Genomic DNA, 11369 nt, shown 5'->3' with positions numbered 1-11369 from the left:
GAGGATTTGGAGAGTGCTTGGTAAGCCAATACGTGTATTTCTTGTTTTACTTCTTTCTTGCTTTTCTGGGAGGACGGCATAATTATAGATTATTTTAAGAAATGAAACCTTCATGGAGTTCATTATGAGCTATGTGAATGAGTCAGTTTTGGTTGTCCAGCTGTATGCACTGTTGGTTAAAGGGAGACAGGTATGACTATTATATGACCTTTTTTGAGCTGATGTTGTTTTTAAGGGGTTTCCACTTCACTTGTAAAAATTGAAACAACATTGTAAAAATAGGTGACCTTTCCAAATCGTCTGATGTTGTGGAGTTTAGATTGATTAATGCAGACGGTGCTTTCTGTTACAATAGTACACCTACCCGTAACATTACACCATTTTCCTGCACCTGTGCTGTCATAAATCGCGGGAAATTACTGGAAAATTCTCACAATAAATACAAGACTTTGTGAAGGAACCTACCTCTTTGGCCTTTATGAAGTAGGCCTAGAACTATAAGTGTCCTTTGCATACGTGAGAATTGTGAAAAGGTTCTGCATTGTGCCATTCATGTTCACCTCTTTGGACCCCGCGGTTCGAATCCCACCTTAGTGGACAACCAGCTTTATGTACAACTCTATGGACATTCCTCTGTTTTGTGCATTTTTGCAAAAATAACATATTCGTCAACGTTGGCAAAAACACTGGGTAAGGATTACTTACGATGTGTGGACAGACGGCATGGTCTTGAAACACTATAGACTTAGACACGTCCACACAGTGTTGTTACAGTGTTGTTAAGTGTACATAACACAAGAATGAGGGTAAGCAACGTAGAGCTGGGATCCCTAGGGTTTATATGGGATCCCTAGGGTTTATATGGGAACACTAGGGTTTACCACAACTGCATAATATAATAACATTTATTTTCATGATCTATCTTCAAATTGTATTTCGCTAACAATCGAACCATCATTTCTGATTGTAAAACCTCACACCTATATCATATGTTACTTGTTTTATAGTGAATATTTTGTTGAAATGTCAACGCCTCAAGTCCCAACTCAAGCATGGCCAGCGATGTATTCAATATCTTCATAGTATTTAAACCTAGCCTTTTACTGCCTTTTAGTATTCGGCTCTCAGTTCTAGTTATTACATCGATGGGTAATGGACTCAGATGTGTTACGTGCAGCAAAAGCTAATAGCGTGTGACAAGAAATGCAGAATGAAACCATTATCTTCCATCATTTACAACTAAAATGGGACCGATGATGGAACAGGGGTCATATATAAACTGCAAGGATTGATTTTTTTGTTTTAAGTTGGATCAAAGCCAGAGGAAGAAATTGAAAGTATAAAGGATTCTCCTCCCAATGGCCTTGGTTAGATTTAAACTCTTGAGAAACATACTCTAACATTTGGAGAATGTATTGATTATTGGTTTGGTGTTTGGTTACCTACTCAAGCTTCGATAAGATAATGGACTTATCATAGGAGACAACTTTAGCCCACCATGTACCAACAAAATGGCTGACTTTAATGGCAAGCCCGTTTGCCTGTTGTCTAAGTTGGGTTTGTTTTCAGCTCATTAAAGCCATTGGACACTTTCGGTAAACAGTATTGTCCGAAGGCCCACACTTCGTGTATCACTACAATTTATATATAAAATAACAAACATGTGAAAAATTAGGGTCAATCGGTCATCGGAGTCAGGAGAAAATAACGGGAAAACCCATCCTTGTTTCCGCACGTTTCGCCGTGTCATGACATGTGTTTACTATAAATCCGTAACTCTCGATGTCGAGAATTGATAATTGTTTTATTGTTTTCTCAAAAGGTAAAGCATTTCATGGAACAATATTTCAAGAGAAGTATTTTACTATAACCTTCTGTAACCCCTGTAAGTAATTTGTAAATCTGTGAACTTTCATTTTTTTGTTCTGTTCCGAAAGTGTGTAATGGCTTTAATCAACCAGTTTGACCGCATTATTTCACATGATTGCCGAACTGACAAACAATCGGTTGGCCCAGCTCCCGGACTGTGAGTTTCTCCAAGAGAAAGCCATACACCTGAACCTACCAGTCAACTCAAGTGATAATATTTTTGCTCCAGCCTTTTTTACAATCCAGATTTTATACCCTCAAGCCAGATCCAATGCTGGTGTCCTATTGGGCTGAAAAACCCGTCAGCCAGTTTAAGTATACTGTTGCTGGCCGCATTGGGTAGCCAATCAGTTACTTCGCCAGACCATCACATGACCATGAAGCAAGCATGCAAGCCTGTAGAGAGTTGCAAAGTTGAGCGCCAAATTTACTTTTCGAGGAACAACAAATCAGACGAAACTATAGCATAAACCTTCTTTAAAGGGAATGATACGTTTGGTAGTTACTCAAAACAAATATTAACTTAAAAACTGACTTAGTAACAAGCATTGGAGAGCTGTTGATAGTATAAAACATTGTGAGAAACGGCTCCCTCTAAAGTAACAAAGATTTTGAGAATGAGGTGATTTCTCACTAAAAAAAATAAAAGACTTCTAGCCAGAAGTTTTTTTGTCCTATCTGAAAGCACACAAATTCGTCCAACAAGAGTGTTTTTGTCATCATTTTCTCGCAACTTTGATGACCAATTTAACTCAAATTTTCACAGACTTGTTATTTTATGCTTATGTTGAAATACACCAAGTGATATGACTGGTGTTCAGTGCCTTCAAAGGATAATTAACATTTCACCGAAGCTCGTAAAATAGAATCAATTCAAGCAGGTAAAAAGATAAATAAATGATAATTAGTTTGTTACCTTTCACTCAATTTATATAGTTTAAATAATAACAATAATATAAACCTGCAGAATCTGGAAACAGTTATCGTTAAAGATATCTAGTCTTATTCTTGAAAGATTTCAGACCTTGTTTTATAAATTCGAGAAGACTTTCAATGTTTTAGTGTATTGCACGAACTTATCAGCTACTGATAAGTGTCGGTTAGTTAAAGGCAGTGGACACTATTGGTAATTACTCAAAATAATTTTTAGCATAAAACCTTTCTTGGTGACGAGTAATGGGGAGAGGTTGATGGTATAAAACGGCTCCCTCTGAAGTGCCATAGTTTTCGAGAAAGAAGTAATTTTCCACGAATTTGATTTCGAGACCTCAGATTTAGAACTTGAGGTCTCGAAATCAACCATCTAAACGCACACAACTTCGTGTGACATGGGTGTTTTTTCTTTCATTATTATCTCGCAAGTTCGAAGACCGATTGAGCTCAAATTTTCACAGGTTTGTTATTTTATGCATATGTTGAGATACACCAACTGTGAAGGCTAGTCTTTGACAATTACCAATAGTGTCCACTGCCTTTAAAAGCTAAAAATTAATTATTGTCAGGATGCAACCTATAGAAACCACGTCCATCAGCTATATAAACAACTCTGCACGTTAGCACGTTACATTTTGCACGTAGGCGAAACATTTTGTTTTTGTTTTAAATCATCTGTCATGATAAAGAAAACCCAAACCATTGTTGTTTTAAATCATCTGTCATGATAAAGAAAACCCAAACCATTGTTTCAAATCGTTCGGCGGAAAGAGAGCCATGCAATTAAAAGATCAAAACAAAAGAAGAAATAGACACAATAATCTTGTAGAAAAAATCAGACCTGTTTTTAATGTGCTTTATTTCCGGGTTTTTTTTTCGTTTTTTTTTAAGGAAATCAGAAACCAAATAAAATAATTGGTTTAGCTTTCTCCAAAAGACGATCAGAGCATACTGATCGAAACGTCGAGTTTGAAACCAACAGTTCTTTTCAGAATCAGCCCAACTCATTTATAGATAATCATTACATGGTGTAACCGCAAACCTTTCTATGAAAAAACAAATTAAGTTTCACAATACATAAATAAACAGAGCAGTAGTGATAATTTAAGTCTTTCCCTATCTAGTTAGCTTCCCTACCTGGTTAGCTTCCCTATCTGGTTGGCTTTTTAGCATTGTAGTTAGTTTTCAAACTGTATATCATAGTTATCTTTTGAACATTCTCGAAGAAAGTATTACTCCCAGAGTTGATAACACAAACCCCACTGGCTCTATCGGAAAATACACGTTTTGACTCTTCTAGGGTCGAAACGTCAGGCCATTAACTACTTTTTGGGTTTATACCATAAGTCAGTTTGGTTGGTAGGCAGTTTGCAACAGCTTATTCTATTTTCTTTATGACTGGTTGTTCAACAAATAATTAAAGAGCAAAAAAACAAAACAAGCAAAAAGAAAATTTAAAATAAAATAAAATAAAATAAAAACATAAGAAAATTACTTCTTCAAAAAAACTAATCATGGCCATGTGTTTTTAGCTGATTTCTCTCATTGAAACATTGAACCGTAACAACATCAACAATATCGAACACAAATCCACAAAAAATAAATAAACAATAGTGGACAACAAAGGATTCACAAATATGCTTTCATTGTATAATAATTAAAACGAATCCTAAGTTTATTTGATTGATTGATGCAACCACTCCAACGTCTACTTCTTACACTATCTAAGAACAGGTGTCTTGTTGAACCCAACGTCTTAGAGCCGAAGATACATCCCTCCCCTCCTCCAACCAATCGCACAATTAAAAGAAAATCTCGTCTACGCACGCAGGCAGGGGTAATTAGTGTGACGTAGGTGCTTGGTGCAAGCACGTACTCTTGGATGGCTCATGGAGAACGAGAAAACGATCTCTGGCGATATGTAATCTCCGTGAAGTTGAAAGTTAATGGATAGATATAGCTGGACTTGATAAGGGGTTATGAACTTTGCTTGTGCAGTAAGTGCACTGAACTGACAAGATTGGCTTGGTCGTTACGTTATACAATCACATCTTCTTGATGCAAGGAGGTGGGGCGAAATGGCAGAGCTGGAACCATTCCAATGGAACACACAACACCACACATTACTAGATGACCAATTCTTTTCTCCGTTACAGGCACTCGAGATGCGACGCGACGTAAAAAAAAAAAAAAAAAAAAAACGGACCAAAAAACTTGGGACAGTTGTTCGATGCTAAAAAGGCAATGATTATATAAAACTTTCTCACGATAAGACATACTGCACACGACCAGTTGTGATACACCAAGTGTGGGTCTTTGGACAATACTGTTTATCGATGTTGTGCGATTGATTTAAGCAGAGAGTTGTGCTTTAGCTTTCTGCTAAGCGAAAATAAGCAGGATATCGATCACAAATTGTACACGTGACATCGGAGTTTGGCTGGTAACCTTAGTATGTTAAGTATCCTTGTGCTGTGCTTATGCTTTTCGCGCTTAAGCTGCTATATAAAATGAAATTGGGCCCTGGTCTAACTTTGGAAGTTAACTGCGCACGTAATGACGTAGTGTGCGCACCTCGCAGTACCGGTATCTGCCCTCATCGGCGCAACCAAAATGTACCATGACTATGATGACGTCAGAGAATTTGATTTAACAGAGGTAACGACCAAACCAGCTTCATTGATGGTGACGCGAAGTACAAGATCTTAACTTTTAATTATCACCATTTTAAAATCACTGTCCTTTCAGTAGTCTATCTTGTAAAAAATAGTACTCTTTGGTATTGGAGAAGTCGCGTGCCTTAAATAGTTACACATCAATCTTTGCCGCGTCATAACGCCTACGGATATCTACCAAGACCATCCAAACTTTCTTTGCCTTTCAAAGAAAACAGTTGCAAGAGCAACTGATACCTTTCCAAACTTTGAGGCTTCCGGATTGGTACAAATTCACGTTGTTTTACCCCTCTCTCTATGATAACTGTGTGTATAAATGGCCTGAAACCAGACGTATCAATAGCAACCAAAGCAAACACGGATTTACAATCCAAATAATCGCTTATAGAAGACACCGGTGATTTCAGGTGTCTAATGATTTCAGGTGTCTCGAGTTTGCGTCTCTCACTAAAACCCAATATCCCATGACACCTGCGACGTTTACTAGAGTATACATGCCCGAAGAAATTACTGCAACCAACTGGTCCCACGCGTGCATATATACACACAGGACGGCTGGTGTGAACATAAAAACGATTTTTATCTAATTTTGATATGGTTTTTATCTCCCCTCTATTTCTGTTTCTTCTTCTTCACAAACTGCCATCGGTGTGCCTTCGGCACAGACATCACCTGCGTATTAAACTGACACTAAAATCACATTAAGATATACAACACTGGCTTATATATTAAAGAGAGGGTAGGCCTACTTCATAATATTTTTTGAAGAGTAAAAATTAATTCACACCCTCGAGTTTTCAACAAAAGCCCCTTTCACACGAGAGGATTTTAGCATGGGTCCCTTGCTAAATTGAAGCAAGGTTAATAAAATATACCTCGTGTTAAAAGACAACAGATTTGTTTAGTGTTCAAGGTCACAAATCATACTTATAAACAAACTATATATGTTTTAGTAATAACGAAGAAATGGTTTAGGAAGTTAGCTCCCATTCGTATTGATCTTGAATGAACAATTTTGTTTTGGCTGGACGGTAGGGGGATGGGGAGGAGGAGGGGGAGGGTAAAGCAGTGAATGAGCATTTCAAGTGACATTTCCTTATACTTTTGGTTGTATTTTGGATGGGAAAATCTTTATGTTGGAGTTATTTGTACAGAACATTAAAGACCCATCGGTGTATGTTACGGTCACCAAAAATCCCCCTTGAATACGTATAGGGAAGGTTGATTATCACTCTTAAAATTAACTGAATCAAAGTATTATTTGGGTAGCTAGAAGTACAACAATTCTTTGCAAATGAAGCCGAGTTGTTCATATTCGCCGAAAATCCGGAGCGAAATTGTCAATGCGGGAAGAATACATTGTTATGGTATCATACAACATGAAAAAGAGATACTGACAGTAACGCTTTTCAGATTCATATTTGGAGCCATAGAAACTGGTCTCATTTTACATAATACCTTTACTTTGACTTGAATTGTTTTTTCAAAATGCTTTATACGCACGAAAGCTGCTGTATGCTTCTTATCAAAGGTTTCTTTTATTGGCATTAATTTTAAGAGTGATTATCAAACGTAGATCTTCCCTTTAATGTCAGAAATAAGACAAACTGACGTCTTGGTGTCAACGACCAGGAATCCAAAGGGCCACAGCGGAGAGTGTGAAAATAGCGTCTTCTGAGCCAGTCCCGATCGGTTGCTGTCTCAGTCAGGTGGGACTTTATGGCAGATTTGATTCAAGATAAACCCGTAGGAGGAGATCAGGTACTTGACATCATAGGGTGAAATCAAAGAGCATTGACTTTAGAAATAGAGAGGAGGGTGATACGGGGAAGAGGGGGAGGGGCGGGGTAATGGTTTCTAGGGGGTAGGGTGTCATTCGAACCTTTCGTCACTTTTGTTATTAATTTCATGTATAAAGATGGCTTGGCTTGGTTATGTTTCCGATCATTCTCTGAGCAACTTGGAACCTTAGAAGAAATGCGCCTTGGTGTTATTGTAATTATCAATTGAGAAGTTCAAACACGCTACATATCCCGTAGGCCCTTTTCCAAGTCAGGGTAGAGGTATCGTCTCAAAACAAGATAGCTTTTTATTGCTATTGGTCTTATAATGATTGAAGTGCCAATGTTACAACCACAACAGATACTTTGAAAATGTCTTAAAGATTAAACTGAGAACACAATCAGAAAAAGAAAGGCACGCTTTTCATCTAATTTAAAGATGTGACCTTCAAAACTACTTCAGTTCCTTGCAAAAGGCATTTAGAATGCGCGATGGCAACAACGCAAAAATACATACAAGGTACATATATATCAAATAAAGAAATCTCTTTTTGTAGGGGAACAAATTGAAAACTCATCTGCTTTCACTTTTGATCGTTCATCCCAACTATTTCTAATCAACTGATCGGTCTACGCAGAGAGGTTGAGTTTCGAAAATGGAATTTTTTAATTATAATCGTGAAATAATAAACGGTTGAGCGGGCGGGTCCGGTGCCTAAGCCTCATTAATGTAAGTGCTAGCTATGACAGCGGTAAAGTCACGGTGGTAAAAAAAAAACAGAAAAAGCCTTAGTTTTGGGACACTGCCTGGCCATTTTAGCATAAATACCATCTGATTTATGCCATTCCATGCTCAGGAAAATATGGATTAAGCGTCTGGAATCCGACTCCAACTGTCCTGCCTGCCCTTAGCCATCACAAGATATTTCCGGGACCGGGTCTTCATTCCGACAGATCAATACGATATTTCTCCGTCTTGAACTTCGGGGTATGTTATTCCGATGGCAAAACCAAAGTCATAAAAAAATGTGTAGGCTACGTGGATTGAGACGGGGGGGGGGGGGGGGGAGGTCAGCCACAACATTATTGTCCGGGCTGTCTAAGGGTTTGAAAAGTCAACACAGTTTGAAAATTGCCTCCAGCAGGGCAAGTATTTAGAAGTGATGCCCTTTAGTCCAAATGGAACGAGTTTGGTTTGATTTTGTTTGGCGGGGAGAAAGCTTTTAGGAAACTCGCCAGAGGTCTGTTACGGGGTCCGCACAGTGCACTAAACCAAATTTAAAATCGTGTGCTGGTCGGACATGTATTGATCTTTCAATGATTTATTTTTAACACAAATCTGATTGGAATCAACAGCCAATAAGACAAGTGCTGTTCTGAGATTGTAGGTCTTTTCACTAAAAGGGGTATGGGTCCTCGGCTGCTATAAAAAAGGGAAACAATGGGGTCCAAGTTTGTTAGGACAAAGAGTTGAACAAAAGAACTGTTCGCGATTGGAGTTCTGCAAACGTTTATGTGTGGGTGAACCGGGTACAAGCAACGGGGAAAGGGGTTCACACTTGCGTGTTGGAAAGTAAATTTATGTAAAAGAATATATTTTTTATTTAAAACAAAAGGGGAGTTTCTAAAAAAATAAATGAAATACAAACAAAAGAATTGTACCAGGTCCACGACTGCTACCACAAAGTAAAACAATTGGATCTTTGTTTGTCAGGATACTACACTCCAAAACATGGAATGTTAAAACTTGCATCGTCGTCGTTGTCACATACGTACCGCCAAGAGAACCACAATTAACATTGTGTGAAATAACCCTAAATCTGCCAACATATTTGGGCCCAGCATATTTAAAATCGTGCTTGGTTTTGTACACACCAGGAAGAGTCGGCTTGCGGTCATCAAACGACACTACCCGTCTTGTCGAACACAAAATAAACCACATATCCCCTGCTTCAGCTGCTGAAAAATCCTTCTCTTCTGCTGCTCCTAAACTTTGGAATAGTCTCCCCCCATCTCTGCGCTCTGCTGAGTGCTGATTCACTTCATGTTTTCAAGAAGCATCTGAAATCACACCTGTTCCCACAATGATTGTTTTGCTGTTTGATTTAACTTGTATTTTGTCTCATCGTTTATTTGTTTCTCTGTTTCGTCACAAACCGCTGTGGTTTTGATGAAATGGCGGTATATAACATTTTTGTATGTATGTATGTATGTATGTATGTATGTATGTAACACAATTATACATTGTAATGTTTAACACCTTATAGATGAACAACTGAGTCCATCATTGGAGACCATAACACACTTCCGAAATTTATGACATTTTTTTCTTTCCTAGAAAAATATGAATAAATCAAACATTTCAAACCCATTAAGATGTAGAGATAATCAAACCAATTGCTTCAACAATATAATAATTCCCCTAATAACTCAAATTTCAAAATAAATTTGAAATGAAATGTTATTATGGAAATAAAATTGTTCATTGTGTTGTATAAAAAGGGGGGCCCATTGAAACCAACGTCACAGGAAAGCTCCACTTACCTCAGGTTACGCATGCGTATAATTTTCTTTATTTGCGGGAGATAAAAAAATGGTTTATTAATTCAAAGCACACGTAACTTAGTAGAAATGTATGATTTGGTAACAGCATTTCCGGTGGTACGTTTTTTGTATTACAATGATGCGGACAGAAGTGTTTAATTCGTTATTGGTGAATACATTTACACTATCTTCAGAACCTTACATTCATAATTGAGTATTCCCGTTTCCGATAAAGTTAGTAAAGAACATGAACTGTTCTCCTGTGTGTACGCTCCCGGTGTTGGTAACATTTCATGGTGCCATAGCGGCTGGGAAAACTAAATGGTTTCGATAAATGTTTCAGGACATGATGTCGCATGTAACTCAAGACACACAGAGACACATGAAACTCTGGGAAGCAGTGAGTACACACAGTTAATATCATATTTAATGTGAGGGTTCAACCCCAAAATGATGTTCTGTATCCCTGATGAAACTGTTACATCATAAACCTCTTACATTGGCTGCAATAGTAAAGGCGTGTACGCACTGCGTATCACTCTAAGCCAATGATAGGTGTTCATTGATCTCCGTGGGGGCGATGTTTGGGCTTATGACGTCATACAAGGGACTATTATTTTTGTTTTATGCCCACTGCTAGTTTAGGATTCGAAATAGCTTCTTGCTAACGGGTAAGACACCTGATCTAAATGATGGGAACTGGGTTCGAATCCCACCGAGTAGTTTGCCTGTGGATGCATTGCCCCCATATGACTCAGGAAAACACCGGGTTTACAGCGCTTGATACACGCACTGAAAGGGAAAATAAAGTTAAGTCTACATCCACATGTGTTAAACGAACACAACCTATTGACACCCCCTTTAAAAATGTTAATGCTCATAGTCAAATTTGCACCTAAGCATCTAACATTGTTAACACACACAAAAGCTGCGTGACAATTGTCAATAGAATTTTCGCGAACCTTTATTCTGATTATTAAAAGAAAAGGGTCGCATGCAAAGCGGGGCCCCTTTAATCGAGTGCTGATGATTCTGTTAACAAATTATTTGACACTATTATTTGTTTGTAAAAAGCCCGCCAAAATCCGACTGAAGGTTATGACGCTGAGTGTGGATCTGTTCACGTAAATTATCTGTTCACGTAAATTATACTCATCTGGTTTGTGGTGTTCACTTCCAGCAAGAAGGGTGTACTACTATAAATAGAAGTAAAAACATCTTACTACTAAACTAATTAAGTAAGAGGACAATCTGCAAGGGAAGGAATGTCAATTCAATTCAGCTCAATTCAAATGAACATGTATTTTCATACCCTCCATGACAAATCTTAACAATTACCTAGACTACGGAGAAAAGAAAAAGTATGACATAGATGTAAAACACAGAGTATGGGCCGTTTCGGTAAGCAGAAACTTGTTAAAAAAATAGCCAGACAAAGAAACAAAACAAACAAACAAACAGGGTGACATGTAGACAAAAGGACAGACGAACACAAAAGCCGTGTGCGCACTGGATTAATATATTGGGTAATTTAACCATGCACTGGGTATTAAACATTCCGACAGGT

Source organism: Asterias amurensis, chromosome 1 (genome assembly GCF_032118995.1).
Source record: "Asterias amurensis chromosome 1, ASM3211899v1".
In the NCBI taxonomy this organism is placed as follows: Eukaryota; Metazoa; Echinodermata; class Asteroidea; order Forcipulatida; family Asteriidae; genus Asterias; species Asterias amurensis.
This window is presented reverse-complemented; position numbering follows the sequence as displayed.